At 45.6% G+C, this 9,132-nt stretch overlaps 1 protein-coding gene across 2 annotated transcripts in view; it reads left to right on the top strand.

The window, feature by feature from the left end:
- The first annotated feature begins 399 nt into the window (after nucleotides 1–399).
- The window catches only part of RALB (RAS like proto-oncogene B), a 169,016-nt gene continuing 160,283 nt past the window's right edge, over nucleotides 400–9,132 (top strand). For both annotated transcript variants that reach the window (XM_029069393.2, XM_029069386.2), the window contains exon 1: nucleotides 400–536. The gene's annotated coding sequence lies outside the window, so the exon portion shown is untranslated. The remainder of the gene's footprint in view (nucleotides 537–9,132) is intronic.

The following is a 9,132-nucleotide window of genomic DNA, read 5'->3' as shown; positions in this document are numbered from 1 at the left end:
GCTAGCTGCAGGCCTTTCTCCGGCGGGGCACAGCGGATCTCCATCTAACTCCCCCCCCGCCAACTTCAACTCCTAGAACCACTGCAGAGGAAAGCACAATCTTTTCTTCTAAAAAAAAAACACCACACCAAATAAAAAATAAAAGTAGAGTTCACGCAGGCCCGCAGAATATCCTCCGGCCCGGTCCCCGTTGTCCCTGAAGCATCGCAGCCGAATTTCTGGGAAAAAAAGCCTCCGAAAGATCGAGCCGAAACGAGGATCCGAGTTTTCCTGGCTCAGCTGTTTCGACGGAGTTGATCTCCTCCGGTTTCCTCGTTGCCGAAACGAGCTCGCATGATATCACATCCTGAGCCCGTCCCTTTTTCTCCCGGCCCTCGCGAACGAAGGGAGGAGTTTCTTTTCTTTTCTGCACGGTCCCGGTTGTCTCTGTCGGGGGACTTCCCTGGCCCTCTGCACTCCCCCCGTCCCCGCATCCTCCATCCCGCATCCCTCTTCTGCCGCTCCCCAAGAAGCAGCCCCTGGAAACCACGGCAACGGTGAGTACCAGCCCAGGGCAGCCAGAGGCAGTCCTCTGCTTTTTGGGGCGGGGTGTGTGTTGATGGGTGTGAGCACCCCCTCGTCCCCCCACTTCGTTGAAATTCGACTTGAAAGGTGTGCTCGTTGAGAGTGGGCCTTCTCTGCCCTAGCTGATGCCCACCCGGGCATTTCTTGGAGGGAGGGGAGGAAAAGAGGAAGAAGAAGAAAAGGCCCCATTTAAAGGTGGTGGGGAGGAGCGGGGGGGGCAGAGGGGAGAAAAGGAACTGACTGGAGCTGAAGTTCTCCCTGGACCCGGCGTGAAATCTGCTCGGAAACAAGAGGCCCGGGTGCCACGAAAATAATAATAATAATAATGTTGGTATTTGTTAAGTGCTTACTATGTGCACAGCACTGTTCTAAGCGCTGGGGTAGATACAGGGTGATCAGGTTGCCCCACGTGGGGTTCACCGTTTTAATCCCCAGATGAGATAACCGAGGCCCAGAAAAGTGAAGTGACTTGCCTACAGTCACACAGCTGACAAGCGGTAAAGTTGGGATTCGAACCCGTGACCTCTGACTCCCAAGCCCGTGCTCTTTCCACTGAGCCACGCTGCTTCTTTTTAAGCCTCTTGAGGTTGTTTTTTTTTTTTTTAGCAAGTTTAACGTCTCGACCTTCTCCCCTTTCCCCTGTCCATCCCGCCAGTTCGCCCGAAGGTCGAACATGTGAAGAAGGGTCCTTTCCCGGCTTGTGTTCTGGAGCTGTTTGGAGCTCTCCCCTTACCTCCCCTTTTCCACTCCCCCCTTGGGAAATGTCTCTTTCCCCCGAAAGCTCTGGGACAAGTGGGAGAGTTTGTTTGTTGCCCGGGGCTAGTGTTCTCCCGATTACTGGAAATGATCCCCTGCCCGGGCCTTGTGCTGGGGATGAGACATTTGGTTTCTGAGTGGTTTCAGCAGCCACTCCCAAAATAGGACGGTTTAGAGCGAGTTCTGGGAGCACAAGCACCCATCCTGCTTATTCAGCAGCCTCGGAAAGCCATCTGGGGAGGCAGATGTGGATTGTTAATTAATTATGGTATTTGTTAAGCATTTACTATGTGTCAGGTACTCTACTGAGCGCTGGCGCGGCTACCAGAAAATCGGAATGCATCAAGATAATCAATCTGAAAGCGATCCCTGAAAATTGTGGGGCACCGTGCGTTGTCTCAAGGCACTTTAGGACGCTTTTAGTTGTGGGATTGCTTTTTGGTTTAAAGATGATTCATTCATTCAGTCCTATTTATTGAGCGCTTATTATGTGCAGAGCACTGCACTAAGTGCACAGAACAGTGCTTAACCATGTTAATAAAATCACTTATCCTATCCCGCCTTGATTACAGTATTGTTTTCTTGCTGACCTCCCTGTCTCCTGTCTCTTGCCACTCCAGACCATACTTCACCCTGCTGCCCAGATCATTTTTCTACGAAAACGTTCAGGAGATGTTTCCCCACTACTCAAAAAACTCCAGCGGTTGCCCATCCACCACCATATCAAATAAAAACTCTTTACTATTGGCTTTAAAGCAATCACCCCCCCCCCCCACTACTCTGCTACTACAACTCAGCCCGCACACTTTGCTCCTCTAATGCCAAGCTTCTCACTGTATCTCGATCTCATCTATCTCACCACCAACTCCTCACCCACATCCTGCTTCTGGCCTGGAACGCCCTCCCTCCTCAAATCCTATAGACAATTACTCTCCCCCCTTCAAAGCTTTATTGAAGGCACATCTCCTCCAAGGGACCTTCCCTGACAGCCCTCCTTTCCTCTTCTCCCACTCCCTTCTGCATCACCCTGACTACCTCCCTTTATTCACCCCTCCTTCCAGCCCCAAAGCACTTATGGACATATCTGTAATTTATATTAATGTCTGTCTCCCCCTCTAGACTGCAAGCTCACTGTGGGCAGGGAATGTGTCTGTTTATTGTTATATTTTACTCTCCCAAATGCTTAGCACAGTGCTCTGCACACAGTAAAAGCCCCCCAAAACCACGATTGAATCACTTAACATTTCTATTCCTGAATTTCCTCATCTGTAAAATGGAGATTCTAAGCCTGCTCTCTCTTACTTAGACTGTTAGCCCCATGTAGTCCAGGAATGGTGTCCAACCTGATTATCTTGTATCTACCACAGCACTTATTACAGTGCTTGGCTCATTGTGTTTAGCAATTACTTTTACTATCATTGCCAAAGCTCTGGGTTAGCATTGTCGGTATCAGCCACAGCTGGCAGTAGTCCTATTAGAAGTTGTTAATAGAACAGTAATAGAGGCCAATGGGCTGAACATTTAAAACGAGAATCAAGGTTGATGGAGGTAGAAGAGGCCTTGAGAGGTCAGTTTGTCCATCCCCCTGTCTTCGGAAAAGACTGCACAAAAACCAGATGGGATTCTCTTCTGACTTTAAGGTCTTGGGCTAGAAGTTCCTGCTCCAAGTTTTGTCCATCTGAAAGTGAAGTGAACAGTGCCACTTTGATTTTCTAGAAGAAAACCAGAGAAGCAGCAAGGCTTAGTGTATAGATCACAGGCCTGGGAGTCACAAGGATCTGGGTTCTAATCCCGGCTCTGTCACTTCTCTGCCGTGTGACCTTGGACAAAGCCACTTTACTTCCCGTGCCTCAGATACCGTGTCTGTAAAATGGAGATTTAGACTGTGAGCCCCACGTGGGGCAGGGACTGTGTCCAATCCAATTTGCTTGTGTCTACCCTAACATTTAGCACAGTGCTTGGTACATAGTAAGCACTTAATTAATACCACAGTTGTAACTGTTAGCATTATTATTATTATTAGGCCCCCAAAGGATTCTGGAAGTTGAGTCAAGAGCATGAGGTAGTGGTGGTACAGGATGAATCAGGAGTGAGGCATATGTTGGAGAAAGCAGAACAGAGTCCAAGAGGGAGTCTTAGCGAAGAAGCAAGTTCTCCAATATTAGTAAGTACAGAATATGGGGTGGGAACCTACGTTGCTGTCACCCTACCTGATTAGAGCTTTCCATCAGACAAGTAGATGTGGTGTTTAGGCCAAAGGAAAGTGAAGAAACAATATGTTTTAGCTATTTGCTTCAAAAATTGTAATAATAATAATTGTGGTATCTTTTAAGTGCTTGCTATGTGGCAAGCACCGTACTAAGCGCTGGGGTGGATACAAATAAATCGGGTTGGTCAAAGTGATTCTCGTTTAAATGTTCAGCCCATTGCACATGTGGGGCTCACAATCTCAAAACCTATTTTGCAGATAAGGTAACTGAGGCCGGACAGGTGAAGTGACTTGCCCAGGGTCACACATCAGGCAAGTGGTGGAACTGGAATTAGAACCCATGATCTTCTGATTCCCAGGCCCGTGTTCTATGTTCTAGACACTGCATCATGCTGCTCCTCATAAGTATTATAGGATCTGCATGGGATGAAATTCTAGAGCAGCAGCGTGGCTCAGTGGAAAGAGCCCGGGCTTGGGAGTCAGAGGTCGTGGGTTCTAATCCCGGCTCCACCGCTTGCCAAATGTGTGACTTTGGGCAAGTCACTTAACTTCTCTGTGCCTCAGTTACCTCATCTGTAAAATGGGGCTTAAAATTGTGAGCCCTAATTGGGACAACCTGACAACCTTGTATCCCCCCCAGCACTTAGAACAATGCTTTGCACATAGTAAGTGCTTAACAAATACCATTATTATTATTATTATTAGAGCTCAGCTCCACCAGAGTCAGGCCCAGTGAGTGCAGTGTGAGTGTTGGTTAGGGGGAGCCCTTGTGATTATCAGAGGGAGAGGAGGAGGAGGTGGGTAAAGGGGAAGGGAATGTGAAAATGTGGAGTTCTTTTTCAGATTCTCACCACACCAGGGAGAGGAGGTATATCTTGAAGCTGAAGGTGGTAGGTTCTAAACAAATAAAAGCAAACACTGGTTGCAAGGTGGGTGGTGACCCTAGGGAATTTATTATCCAGGGAGCTGTTCACTCAGAAAATATCTGTAAGCTTAAGAAGGGGGATAAATTAATGGAAGGCAAAACTAATAATACTAGTAATAATCTTGTACTTAGGTGCTTACTCTGTGTCAAGCACTGTTCTAAATTCTGGGGTAGATACAGATTAATCAGATTGTACACAGTCCCTATCCCACATAGGGCTCACAGTCTGAATCCCCATTTTATGGTTAGGTAACCGAGGCCTAGTGAAGTGAAGTGACTTGCTCAAGGTCACAGAGCAGACATGTGGTGGAGTCGGGATTAGAACCCAGGTACTTCTGACCCCTAGGCCCATGCTCTATCCATTAAGCCATGCCCCCTCTATGGCCTATTAAGGGATAAAGTGAGGGATGTTAGATGGTACATTAGGATAATAATGATTAATGTTTGCATTGGTTAAGCTTGTATAAATACCTTGTGTTTACCCCAGTGCTTAGAACGGTGCTTGGCACATAGTAAATGCTTAACAAACAAACAAATATCATCTTCATTATTAAGCTCCTACTATATGTGAAGCACTGGGGTAGATAAAATACAATTGGATCAGACACAGTCCCTGACCCGCATAGGGCTCGTGGGAAGGAGAACAGTATTATAATAATAATGGTACTTGTTAATACTAATAATAATAATAATGTTGGTATTTGTTAAGTGCCTACTATGTGCAGAGCACTGTTCTAAGCGCTGGGGTAGATACAGGGTAATTAGGTTGTCCCACTTGAGGCTCACAGTCTTAATCCCCATTTTACAGATGAGGTAACTGAGGCACAGAGAAGTTAAGTGACTTGCCCACAGTCACACAGCTGACAAGTGGCAGATCCAAAATTCGAACCCGTGACCGCTGACTCCCAAGTCCGTGCTCTTTCCACTAAGCCATGCTGCTTTTCTAAGCATTCAATAAAATCACTGATTGGCTGATTCATTAAAGGTGTTGCTGGTTAGCATTTATTCTGCTCCCTCTTTGCTCCTCTGTATCTGTGTGAACTTTCACACTGTAAATTCAGCTTTTTTGAATTCAGAGGTGACAATTTTGAGCGGGGCTTGGCTTGTTTGCAGCAGTGATGGATGCACTACGCAGAAGGCAGAAACTCTCCCTGAAGATGATTAATGCCAAGGCAAAGGAGGAGGGGTGAAGAGGTGAACAGATGAGAACATAAGCAATAACCATTACTCAGTCAGAGCAATGGTCCATTCAGCTCAGTATTCTGCTTCCAACAGTGTCCACGTGACGCTTGGTGAAATAGTGTGACACTGTGAGCCCTATGTGGGACAATCTGATTATCTTCTATCTACCCCAGCGCTTAGAACAGTGCTTGACAAATAGTAAGCGCTTGCTTAACAAATACCATCATCGTTATTATTATTATTACTGGGAGCGGAGCACTGTCCTTAGACCTTGAAAGAGTACAGTACGGTAGAATTGGTAGGCAAGATCTCTACCCACAAGGAGCTTTCAGTCTACAGAGGGAGACAGATATTAAAATATATTGCAGAGAGCTGAAATGGTTAGTAGATTTCACAGATATCGACATAAGTGCTAAGTAGTTTCCAAGTGCTTAGTACAGTGCTCTGCACACAGAAAGGGCTCAATAAATATGATTGAATGAATGAATGAAGTACTAAGTCCTCCTTTCCTCTTCTCCCACTCTGTGTCGCCCTGACTTGCTACCTTCATTCATCCCCCCTCCCAGCCCCACAACAGTTATGTACATATCTGTAATTAATTTATTTATATTAATATCTGTCCCCCCCCCCCCAGTCTGTTAGCTTGTTGAGGGCAGAGAATGTGTCTATTGTTATACTGTACTCTTCCAACGACTTGGTACACTGCTCTGCACACAGGAAGTGCTCAATAAATATGATTGAATGAATGAATCCTGTTTCTGTGAGGGTAATCTAAGGATTTTCAGGCACACAGCTACACCCTTGCCTCATAGCCAGGGCAAAGATCAGGTTCTGTCCATCTCATTTTAAAACTGGAAAACTCATTAATTTCCCTCCCTGCTTTGTCTTCTGGGGCTGGCAAAAAATCTCTTTTTCTAGGCTGAAATAAGCATCAGTACAATGCTTATTTGCAAGATTATATTAAGCTCTGTCCAATTTAGTGCAAGGGAAAGGAAGTCTTGCACTGTCCAAGTTTCTTCCAAAGTTACTGGCCTACCAGATTCCCAAGACCTTCCTTTCTCTCCATGCCTAACTTTTTAGTATCGATCATCATCAGCAGTATTGATCCAGCATCTCCTCTGTCTGAAACACAGCACTACACTTGAGGAACTTGCAGTAGAAGTATAAAATACTATCAATCTTTTATTGAGCAGAGTATTTGTGCAGAGTATTGTACTAAGTGCTTGGGAGAGTATACTAGAACAGAGTTAGTGGACTCATACCCTGCCTACAGTAAACTTACAGTCCCTGATCTTAAGAAGCTAAAGATTTAATGGAGAGGACAATAGATGAATTGATTAATAATAATAATAATAATAATAATAATAGTGGTATTTAAGTGCTTACTCTGTGCCAGGGACTGTACTAAGCACTGGGGTAGATATAAGGTAATCGGGTTGGACGCAGTCCCTGCCCCACATGGGCTCACAGCCTTAATCCCCATTTTCCAGATGAAGTAACTGAGGCCCAGAGAAGTGAAGTGACTTGTCCAAGGTCCCGTAGCAGACAAGTGAGAGCTTACCTCCTCCAAGTGGCCTTCCCAATTTGAGCTTCCCCTTTTCCCTCTGCTCCCTCTGCTCCCTCTCTGCTCCCCCTTCACCGCCCCTCAGCTAAGCCCCCTTTCCCTCCCTTTCCCTCTGCTCCTCCCCTTCTCCCTTCCCCTCCCCTCATCACTGTGCTCACTTATATATATTTTTATTACCCTATTTATTTTGTTAGTGAGGTGTCCATCCCCTTGATTCTATTTATTGTGATTAAGTTGTCTTGTTTTTGTCTGTCTGTCTCCCCCGATTAGACTGTAAGCCTGTTCATGGACAGGGATTGTCTCTATCTGTTGCCGAATTGTACATTCCAAGTGCTTAGTACAGTGCTCTGCACATAGTAAGCGCTCAATAAATACTATTGAATGAATGAAAGTGATGGAGCCGAGATTAGGACCCAGGTCCCTCTGAGTCCCAGGCCTGTGCTCTACCCACTAGGACGTGCTGCTTCTCTAGTATATGGTATACAATAGTTGATTCCTTGCTGCTATAGTTTCAACTTCTCAGCTACAGAATAATATGCCCGAGAGCCCATAAGACTGTGTCTTCTGGTTGGGGAGTCTATCGATGGAGTGTCACAAAATGAATCAGTGGTATTTATTGGGTGCTTATCGCGTGCAGTGCAATAAACAGGGAAAATACAATCTAATAGAGATAGCAGATGGTAAATGTGATCCTTCCCAACAAAGAGCTTAGAGTCTACAGGGAATCAGTGTGGCCTAGTGGAAAGAGCAAGGGCCTAGGAGTCAGGGGACCTGATTCTAATTCCAGCAACACTACTTTGCCTGCTGTGTGACTTTGGCAAAATCACGTAACATCGCCGTGCCTCATCTGTAAAATGGGGATTTAATGCCTGTTCTCTCTCCCACTTAGACTGAGAGCCCCATGTGGGACAGGGACTGGGTTCAACCTAAATAACTTGTACCTACCCCAGCACTTAGAACAGTGTTTGACACGTAGCAAATGCTTAACAAGTACCATTAATTACTAAATGAGAGTTTAGTCTGGGAAAATGAAAGGGAAAGTGAGTCCGGTTTTATGTTGGACATAGAGACAACTCTCTGAAGTCTGTTATCCCAATGAAAGCTCCCTTTAGACTGTAAGCTCTTTGTGGACAAGGAATGTTTCTGTTTATTGTTATATTGTACTCTCCCAACTGCTTAGCACAGTGCACTGCACACAGTAAGTCCTCGATAAATGCGATTGAATGAATGAATGTGTGAAAGCTGTTATAGTTTCTCCTTGCTCATAACAGTTGAGTACTCTTAAGTTTCCTTCTGTCAGGCCAATCTTCTGATAGATCATTGTTTGGAAAATCTTAGAAAGACGACATGGCTTCATGGAAATAGCTCAAGACTGGAAGAGCCAGTTCCCTCACTGCTCAGCTCTGTGATCTTGGGCAAGTCACGTATCCTTTCTGAGCCTTGGTTTCTTCAGCTGCAAAATGGGAGTAGGCTATTTTCTTTTCCCTGTTTCTTAGATTGTGAGCCCCCATGTGGGACAAGGACTGTGTCCAGTCTATTATTTTGTATTTCCCCAAGTGTTTAGCGCAATGTTTGGCACGTAGTAAATGCTTAATAAATCCCATAGTTACCGTGAGGATGAGAGATGCCGGAAAGCAGCCATGAAAATTAGCAACACACTGCCCCAAGTTTATTGTTTATTGTTGTATCGCACTCTCCCAAGCGCTTAGTACAGCGCTCTTTATATGGTAAGTGCTCAATAAATACGATTGAATAACTGAATGAATTGTCATATTTATTGAGCATTTGCCGTGTGCAGAGCACTGTACTTAGAGAAGCAGCATGGCTTAGTGGAAAGAGAACGAGCTTGGGAGTCAGAGGTCATGGGTTCTAATTCCGGCTCTGCCCCTTGTCAGCTGGGTGACCTTGGGCAAGTCACTTCACTTCTCTGAG

The sequence above is a fragment of the Ornithorhynchus anatinus genome, chromosome 1 (assembly GCF_004115215.2).
Source record: "Ornithorhynchus anatinus isolate Pmale09 chromosome 1, mOrnAna1.pri.v4, whole genome shotgun sequence".
Taxonomy (NCBI): Eukaryota; Metazoa; Chordata; class Mammalia; order Monotremata; family Ornithorhynchidae; genus Ornithorhynchus; species Ornithorhynchus anatinus.
This window is presented reverse-complemented; position numbering and strand designations above follow the sequence as displayed.